Below are 10,000 nucleotides of genomic sequence, written 5' to 3' on the forward strand. Positions count from 1 at the left end.
AAGCGCCAGCTATCCTGAGGGAAACTTCGGAGGGAACCAGCTACTAGATGGTTCGATTAGTCTTTCGCCCCTATACCCAGTTCCGACGATCGATTTGCACGTCAGAATCGCTACGAACCTCCATCAGAGTTTCCCCTGACTTCGTTCTGACCAGGCATAGTTCACCATCTTTCGGGTCCCAACGTGTATGCTCTTGGTACGCCCAACCCTCAAGGGTATAGACGTCCAGGAGATGCGCACACACTTGTCAGTTGAAAAAAACCTTGCGGCATACCAACAAGTGCCATGATCTCTCCTCAGATTCGCAATCGAATCCTTTACTTTCATTATGCCTTTGGGTTTTCATTCCCAATGACTCGCATACATGTTAGACTCCTTGGTCCGTGTTTCAAGACGGGACAGGCAGACCACGCATGCATTAGATTGCAATCCACTGAACAGAGCCAAATATTACTCGTACCGACAATCAGCCTCGTACAACATGCTACGGAATAAACCGTCCACACATCATACGCACACAACTCGTACAAGCCTTTGACCGCGCCTAAACGCCTGCTCAATATAATGTGTATAATGACCGCAGCAGTAGTTGGAAACCAGGACTCGAAACAACAAGGCTTCGCAGATCCCCAGCACCTAAACTACCGTATCTCAGTCACATGCAACCCGATGACGAGAATAAATGCGGCGCATCATCAACAAACCAAAGGGCACACACCAGCCAATCCGCCGAAACGGACAACATAATAAAGCACCCTCAGTCGCCAACATAATAAGCCTGAATATTCTCGCCAATACTTGCAAGTTCTGCCCGCTTACCCCCGAGAGGTTTCACGTACTATTGAACTCTCTCTTCAAAGTTCTTTTCAACTTTCCCTCACGGTACTTGTTCGCTATCGGTCTCGTGGTCATATTTAGCCTTAGATGGAGTTTACCACCGTATTTGGGCTGCACTCCCAAGCAACCCGACTCTACGGACGAGACGCACTGCACACTACAGTTAACATACGGGCCTAGCACCCTCCATGGGCTATGGCCCCGTTCAAGAGGGACTTAGTTAACCATTCTGCACAGGCAATGTCTCGTCCCAAACGCCACATGTCTTTGCATCCGGGGGACACAAGATTCGGCGCTGGGCTCTTCCCTTTTCGCTCGCCGTTACTAAGGGAATCCTTGTTAGTTTCTTTTCCTCCGCTTATTAATATGCTTAAATTTAGCGGGTAATCTCGCCTAATCTGAGGTCGTATGTTTGATTATATTTTTATTTTTGAGTGATATTTAATGTTTTCGCCAATTCAGTCGCTAAGCAACTTTTTTCAAATTAGCTAGTCTATATTAAAATAGACTTCCATTTAAATACCAACAGTTCTAACCGGGCTGTAAAACCCAGCGATGAAACTTTTATATACAACAAACAGGCCACATATATGTTAGATCAACTTTTAGCCATTAGTTTGAGTAACTTTGGTTTTTATTTCAAATCCGACCCTCAGCCAGACGTGGTCTAAAATTTACTTTAGACCGCCATTTGCGTTCGAAACGTCGGTGTTCATGTGTCCTGCAGTTCACACGTCTGCACGCAGTTAGCTGCGTTCTTCATCGACCCACGAGCCGAGTGATCCACCACTCGAGGTTGTTTTTATATTTGTTTTATTGTTTTATGATATTTCATAATAACGGTTTTGCTTGCGCTCAGTCATACAAACTTTTTTAAAACTTTTGTACTAGATAGAGCTCAAATTTGAGAGAAACAAACTGTGGACTCGCAAAGCAGATACGGTAGTACTGGCGAATAAAAATCTTTAAGGTACACTGTATTGACCACCAGTACTAATGTTTTCCAGCTGCATACATGAGTCACGGTGTTTTTCTCGGTGTTGGTGTATGTAACACAATGGTTCCATACCGAGACAAAGCATCACTAGTTCTCAACATAACATTCGAACCTAAGCGTTACTCTGCTCGCTAGACAACAACTTGTTAAGGTTGTGCCATAATTTATTTTGTATTAAAGTTCGGTAATGATCCTTCCGCAGGTTCACCTACGGAAACCTTGTTACGACTTTTACTTCCTCTAAGTAATCAAGTTTGGTCATCTTTCCAGAGCGACAACGCGACCCGAAAGCCACACTGACGACCAGTCCGAAGGCCTCACTAAATCACTCGATCGGTAGTAGCGACGGGCGGTGTGTACAAAGGGCAGGGACGTAATCGACGCAAGCTTATGACTCGCGCCTACTGGGAATTCCTCGTTCATGGGGAATAATTGCAATCCCCAATCCCCATCACGAAGGAGGTTCAACGGGTTTCCCAACCCTTTCGGGTAGGGAACACACGCTGATTCCTTCAGTGTAGCGCGCGTGCAGCCCAGAACATCTAAGGGCATCACAGACCTGTTATTGCTCAATCTCGTGCGGCTAAACGCCGCCCGTCCCTCTAAGAAGCTGCGATAGACCCACAAAGGGATCTAACGTCTAGTTAGTAGGCCAGAGTCTCGTTCGTTATCGGAATTAACCAGACAAATCGCTCCACCAACTAAGAACGGCCATGCACCACCACCCACCGAATCAAGAAAGAGCTCTCAATCTGTCAATCCTTCCGGTGTCCGGGCCTGGTGAGATTTCCCGTGTTGAGTCAAATTAAGCCGCAGGCTCCACTCCTGGTGGTGCCCTTCCGTCAATTCCTTTAAGTTTCAGCTTTGCAACCATACTTCCCCCGGAATCCAAATACTCTGGTTTCCCGGAGGCTGCCCGCTAAGTCATTCAGTTAACGATAGCGGATCGCCGGTCGACATCGTTTATGGTTAGAACTAGGGCGGTATCTGATCGCCTTCGAACCTCTAACTTTCGTTCTTGATTAATGAAAACATTCTTGGCAAATGCTTTCGCAGTAGTTCGTCTTGCGACGATCCAAGAATTTCACCTCTAACGTCGCAGTACGAATGCCCCCGTCTGTCCCTATTAATCATTACCTCGACTCCGAAAGCCAACGAAATAGAACCGAGATCCTATTCCATTATTCCATGCACTAATGTTCAGGCTGTAGCGCCTGCTTTGAGCACTCCAATTTTTTCAAAGTAAACGTGCTGGCCACTTATGGCACTCGGTTAAGAGAACCATAAACGAACCAACAAGATCGTCCGGGCAAACAGTAAACACCGCAAGGTGCACCACTCGCCCGAAACCGAGATCCAACTACGAGCTTTTTAACCGCAGCAACATTAATATACGCTATTGGAGCTGGAATTACCGCGGCTGCTGGCACCAGACTTGCCCTCCAATAGATCCTCGTTAAAGGATTTAAAGTGTACTCATTCCGATTACGGAGCCTCATAAGAGTTCCGTATCGTTATTTTTCGTCACTACCTCCCCGAGCTGGGAGTGGGTAATTTGCGCGCCTGCTGCCTTCCTTGGATGTGGTAGCCGTTTCTCAGGCTCCCTCTCCGGAATCGAACCCTGATTCCCCGTTACCCGTTACCACCATGGTAGGCGCATAACCTACCATCGACAGTTGATAAGGCAGACACTTGAAAGATACGTCGCCGGTACGAGACCGTGCGATCAGCAAAGTTATTCAGAGTCACCAATGTAACGGACCCGAAGGCCCGATTGGCTTTGATCTAATAAAAGCGCTCCTTCCACGAGGGTTGGAGCTCAGCGCATGTATTAGCTCTAGAATTACCACAGTTATCCAAGTAGTAAGTGCGATCTAAGGAACCATAACTGATGTAATGAGCCATTCGCGGTTTCACTTTATTTTCGCTTGAACTTAGACATGCATGGCTTAATCTTTGAGACAAGCATATGACTACTGGCAGGATCAACCAGGTAGCTATTATTTAATATATGTATTATATATATTTTTCATAGCTTACACATTCTCTAGTTAAAGAGCAACGTGCGTGATTTTCATCGGTCGCTGTTTTGTTAAAACAACATTTATTCACTTTTGCAACAAACCATCTCAAGCCTAATATTATATTTGACTTTCAATAGAGTTCAAAAGTTTTATCGGTCGGAGTTTTACAAAGGAACATCATATCATTTGTGTCTCACATCTGCCAAAGCAAAATGAAACGCGGCTGTGAACCTCTGATTTCGTTGGTTATTTTGTCCATCTCTATTAAAGATGAAGTCAAACGACAAAAGCTTTAAACTGTAAATACATACAGGCCTTTTCGTTAACGAACCAAACCACCACTGACAAGCACAAGTTTTACATAGCATTTTTCAAACCAGCCATTCATGTGTTGCTTGTTGCGAGCGGTTTCTCTGCCGGTACTTTTGCTCAAAATTTCGTAGGGTACCCCCGTCATTTGAGCTTGATTTCGGCTAAGAGACTCTGTACATATTACAAAATACATTGAAATTGTACACGTAGCAGAGATTTATCGGTTCAAAAGGTATGAAGAGTATGTGGAAAACACTTTTGGAATCTGTAAAGCAAGACGGGTCAAAGCGGCCATCGAAAAGCGCGACTATACATGTACCAGGAATAACAGTCACAACCTTAGAAATTCACTTTTTTTTATACCTCATTACAAGGCCCACTCTAACAGCAGCAAATGAATCTCCGCAGTCGATTTATTAAACCAGTCGTAGTAGTCGCACAATAATAATACAGCCTCACTTTATCCTTCTTATTTCTTCCTTCTTTTTCCCCTCTCCATGAAGATTTTGGGATATATAACAAAATTAAGCAAGAGAACCTGTAGCCTGGTTTGTAAAAGCGAATTTAAGCATTCCCGTGAGTATCTGATGCACCAAAAGCTCATCTCCGTCGTTTAAATCTTCTACCACATATCCTCTTATGTACGGCTTAACCCTTTCGCTTAAAATGGGTTTACTCTTGTAACTTGTTTGTTAAGAGGCTGGTCTGTGTCTCGTGTATGCACTTTGAAAAAAATCCAATCTACCATGCCAACCTACATATGCATACATATGAAGCTATGTACTTTATTATAAACGACATTTTGTTGATTAAACAATTTACGTATTATGTTTATAAATCTGGACAATTTATGTAAGCCAAATAAGTATTTTCATTTTTTTTGATAAAATAATATTATATTTTAAAAAATACACAAAATTTAATCATTTTTTTTTCTAATTATTAATACATGATTACTTGTACGCAATTGTGTTGACAAAGCATTTATTTTATGAACAAAGTAAAAGTCGACGACCGACTACTGAGTATGCATGCAAATCTAATCATGCAAAAATCCATGCATTTTCAATCGTGCGTACGTATGAGGTAGTCCGCCTCTCATTCACACTTGCTGTTCGACTCATTTCGTCAGCACGCTGTTCAACATGCATACATGCATGTCACGGGCCTCAGTATTTCTCTTTTGAGTCGTTCGGCCGATAAATTATCAAAATTCATAAAAATGGTTAATTTTCAAGATTTGAAATTATAAAAAAAAATTCAAACAAAATAAATTAAGTATAGCATTTTTGCGATTGAGCTCTGGGACAGCACGATTGTTATTAGCTACGTAGTAGTGTATCAACGTGACACTTACTTGTATTTCCTTATACACGGCAACATGCAACGCTGTCGACGAGTTGGGTACGTTTTCATCTCTGCTGGGCTCTAAAGTGCGATAATTTACGACAAATTTTACGATTTTTTAAATTGAAGTAAAAACATACTTTCGAAATACATTGTTATTCAGTTTCATGTAAGTATAGGTATTGTTTTGCAGTTGCTATGGCAACCAACTAACCTAACAGTGGTAACATAATACCAGTGATGCTAATTGTTTTTACTGTTTTGTAATTTAGATAATTCCTTAATTTGAACATATATTTCATATTTCAATACGTAAATAAGTATAAATAATATAAAAACTGACCATTTTCATCGTTTTTATAGTTAAACATTTCTGTTGATTTTGTCATATATGCTTCAAAATTCATCTTTCTTTCGAATTTCATTCAATTATGCTTCTACGATGTAAACTAGTCTAAATCGTCCAAAAACCCCAAAAGAAAAAAGTTTAGTAACAAAATTTTTCTAATTTTTCATTGATGATGACTGTACTTTCATGCTGATACACATGTTGAAATGGGAGAATAATTTGACTTTTTTTCAGAATTTTGAAAATTTTGACATTTTCTTGTATTATGTTGTAGCTTAGCAGGTAAATATACTGTATTAACTCGAAAAAGTGAAAACATTTATTTCGAAAGTATGGTTTTCTTCAATTTATAAATGCGTCCAATCCGGCTAAATTATCATCACTTTAGAGCCTAGCCGAGTGAAAGCCCACCAACTCTCGCGCTGTGTGCACAAAGCGGCGGTATCAACTCCGCTCGGCTGCAACTCCGGGGTAGGAATTGTGCTTATTGTTTTCATGATTTTTTTATCTTTATTATGATGAAAATTAAAATTTACAAAAAAAGTCTGCAAAAATCATTAGAATATGAAAATAAAGACTTTAAACTCCTTATAGTTTGACAATATTTATCATCTCAATGATTGCACATGTGGATTGACTTTGCCAATTTATGTGTCTAAATGCATCTGTTTTTTTTATTTGATTCGCTTACAATGTAAATTAATCTATAATATCCTGCGAAAATGTTGAACGTAATGACGAAAATATTATTAACTTGTCAACGTTGTTGTTCTAACTTGTACATATATGTATTTCCTTATATATGGCCAAATGAAGTAGTCGACGACGTCAGATTAAATATGCAAATCTGCTGACGCGTCGCTCCTCAAGTCGTGTGTGTGAGGTTGGTGTAGGTCCGCCTCTTATTCACACTTGCTGAAGGACTCTTCACTTGCATATCGTCAGCACGCTGCAACAATGCATACATACCCGGGTGGTGTCGGTATTCTCTTTTGAGTTGTTCGGCTGACGAATTTTCCAAAAATTTCATAAAAAATTACTTAATATTTTTCAGTTTTTGAAATAAAAAAAAAATATGGTACAAATTACACTTGATTGGATTTCTGGTGATTCATGATAAACGGCGCTGACATGACGGCAGCAAGGTTAGGTCGTGTTGGATTGGGTTGGGGCGTCGCTATGGCAACCAACCAACCTAACCTAACCTAACCAGATGTTAACGTAATACCGCTGCTGCTACAAATTTCTAACTATTTTTACTGTTTTGCTAGATAATATACCTTGCTTTTGAGCATATATTTCATATTTAAATACGTAAATAAGTATAAAAAATATCAAAATTGACCATTTTTATCGTTTTTACAACTAAAATGTTTGTGTTGATTTTGTCAATTTTTGCGTCAAAAATCATTTTTTTTCTGAATTTCATTCAATTATTGTTTCTACAATGTAAACTAGTCTAAATCATCCAAAAAATTATAAAGAAAAAAGTTTATTAAGAAAATTTTACCAATTTTTCAATGATGATGACTGTACTTTCATGCAGTTACACATGTTCAAATGGGTATATAATTTTGACTTTTTTTGAGAATTTCGATATTTTGGACATTTTCTTCAAGTATGTTGTAGCTTAGCAAGTAAATATACTGTATTAACTCGAAAAAGTGAAAAAATTTATTTCGAAAGTATGGTTTTTGTTCAATTTATAAAATGCGTCCAAATTTCCGCTCGGCTAAATTATCGTCACTTTCGAGCCGAGCCGAGAGAAACGTCTCCAACTCTCACGCCGTGTGCACAAAGTTGCGGTGTCAACTCCGCTCGGCTGCAACTCCGGGATAGGAAATGAGCTTGTACGCTCATTTGCTTAATAGACAAGTAGTAGTCGCAGTATCAACTTCGCTCGGCTGCAATTCCGGGGGAAGTGTGGTTGCAGAGCTCGAGTTAATAGGTACATATGCGTACAATATATTGCTTACCCATGGTGGTTCAGCGAGAGAACTGTGTTGTCATGGTAACTATAAATTTTACATGCTTCATTGTATTCATGATTTTTTGATATTTATTATGATGGAACTGAAATTTGCAAAAAAAAGCAAAGTTTGCAAAAAAAACATTAGAATATGAAATTAAAGACTTAAAACTTATTATAGTTTGCCAATATTTGTCATTTTAATAATTTAAGATGTGCACTTATTTTGCCAATTTGTGTCAAAATGCATCAATTTTTGTAATTTAATTCGTTTACAATATAAATTAGTCTGCAATATCGTGATAAAAACTTGAAACATGAAAAGTTATGACGAAAAAATATTATTAACTTGTCAAGGTTGTTGTTCTAACTTGTACATATATGTATTTCCTTATATATGGCCAAATGAAGTAGTCGACGACGACGGCGGATTATGCAAATCTGCTGCTGGTGCTTCTCTCCTCAAGTCGTGTACTCGTTCACACTTGAGCTCCTCATTTGCATATCGTCAGCACGCTGCAACAATGCATACATAAATACACGGGTGGTGTCGGTATTCTCTTTTGAGTTGTTCGGCTGACGAAATTTCCAAAAGTTCATAAAAAATTAGTTAATATTTTCAAGTTTTTGAAATAAAAAAAATATGGTAAAAATTACAATTTTTTGGATTTCTTGTGATTGATGATGAATGACGTTTTTTTTTCAGCGAGGTGGTAGGCTGAGGTTGCTATGCTGTGGTATGGCAACCAACCTAACCTAACCACGAGGTTAGGTTGGTTACCATAGTAACCAACCTAACCTAACCTAACCACATGTTAATGTAATACCGCTGCTACAAATTTCTAACTATTTTTACTATTTTGCTAGATAATACGTTGATTTTGGGCATATATTTCATATTTTAAGACGTAAACAAGTATAAAAAATATAAAAATCGACCATTTTTATCCTTTGTACAATTAAAACGTATGTGTTGATTTTGTCAATTTATGCATCAAAATGCATCTTTTTTGCTGAATTTCATTCAATTATTGCTTCTACGATGTAAATGAGTCCAAGTCATCCAAAAACCCCGAAATAATAAAAAAAAAGTTTTTTTTTTGAAAATTTTACCAATTTTTCAATGATGATGATGATGATGACTGTACTTTCATGCTGATACACATGTTGAAATGGGAGGATAATTTTGACTTTTTTTCAGAATTTTGATAATTTGCACATTTTCTTGCAAAATATGCTAGCTTAGCACGTAAGTACACGGTATGGAGTGGAAAAAGTGAGAAAACTTTTTTTAAAGTATGATTTTTCCTCAATATACAAAACGCGACCAAATTTCCGCTCGGCTCAAATTATCATCCCTTTTGCCTCCGCGAGTACCAAAACGTCTCCTACTCATACGCTGTATGCACATAGTTGCGGTATCAACTTCGCTCGGCTGCAATTCCGGGGGAAGTGTGGTTGCAGAGCTCGAGTTAATAGGTACATATGCGTACAATATATTGCTTACCCATGGTGGTCCAGCGAGAGAACTGTGTTGTCATGGTAACTCAAATAAAGAAATCATCAAAATTTATCTACTTTACTCTTATTTTTCAAAATTTTATTAAAAATCTGTTACTTCATATTTTGTTTAGTTTTTTCTTTGAAATTATATAACCAAAAATTCAAACAACAATTAGGATTGTTTGAATTTCTTGTGACAACTGATGCTGCTGGAAGCATCAAGCTTGGGTTGGGGTAAAGGAAATTAGTCCAAACCTCGCAAAAAACCGAAAAAAAAAATTTTAATAATTTGTCAGTGCACTTCACCATGCAGTTACACACGTTCAAATGGGACAATACTGTTGAGTTTTTTGAGAATTTTGAAAATTTTGACATTTTCATGTATTACGTACTAGGTTAGTAGACTATATAAAGTGGAAAAGCTGGAAATAATTTTTTTGAATGAAATGATGATTTTTCATCAAGTTAGGAAACGCGAGCAAATTTCCGCTCGGCTTAAATTATCATCATCACTTTATACATATATAGCCTAGCCGAGTCAAAGCTCACCAACTCTCCGGTGCACAAAGTTGCGGTGTCAACTCCGCTCGGCTGCAACTCCGGGATAGGAAAGGTGTTTGTACGCCCAAGCTTAGTAGGTATATATGTAGACGCGGTATCAA

At 38.8% G+C, this 10,000-nt stretch overlaps 3 non-coding genes across 3 annotated transcripts in view; all 3 read right to left on the reverse strand.

Annotated features, from left to right (window-relative positions):
• The window catches only part of LOC118434729, a 3,927-nt gene extending 2,683 nt beyond the window's left edge, over nucleotides 1-1,244 (reverse strand). Inside the window, exon 1 of the ribosomal RNA XR_004834210.1 lies at nucleotides 1-1,244. This exon is cut by the window's left edge and continues 2,683 nt beyond it. This is a non-coding gene — a ribosomal RNA (large subunit ribosomal RNA).
• A 239-nt stretch (nucleotides 1,245-1,483) lies between these two features.
• Nucleotides 1,484-1,635, reverse strand: LOC118434727. The gene has a single exon (XR_004834208.1). It is a non-coding gene; the product is annotated as a 5.8S ribosomal RNA (ribosomal RNA).
• Nucleotides 1,636-2,019: 384 nt separating this feature from the next.
• LOC118434728 lies at nucleotides 2,020-3,830 on the reverse strand. The gene has a single exon (XR_004834209.1). It is a non-coding gene; the product is annotated as a small subunit ribosomal RNA (ribosomal RNA).
• Between the last annotated feature and the right edge of the window lie 6,170 nt (nucleotides 3,831-10,000).

The sequence above is a fragment of the Folsomia candida genome, unplaced genomic scaffold, assembly GCF_002217175.1.
Source record: "Folsomia candida strain VU population unplaced genomic scaffold, ASM221717v1 Fcan01_Sc002, whole genome shotgun sequence".
NCBI lineage: Eukaryota > Metazoa > Arthropoda > Collembola > Entomobryomorpha > Isotomidae > Folsomia > Folsomia candida.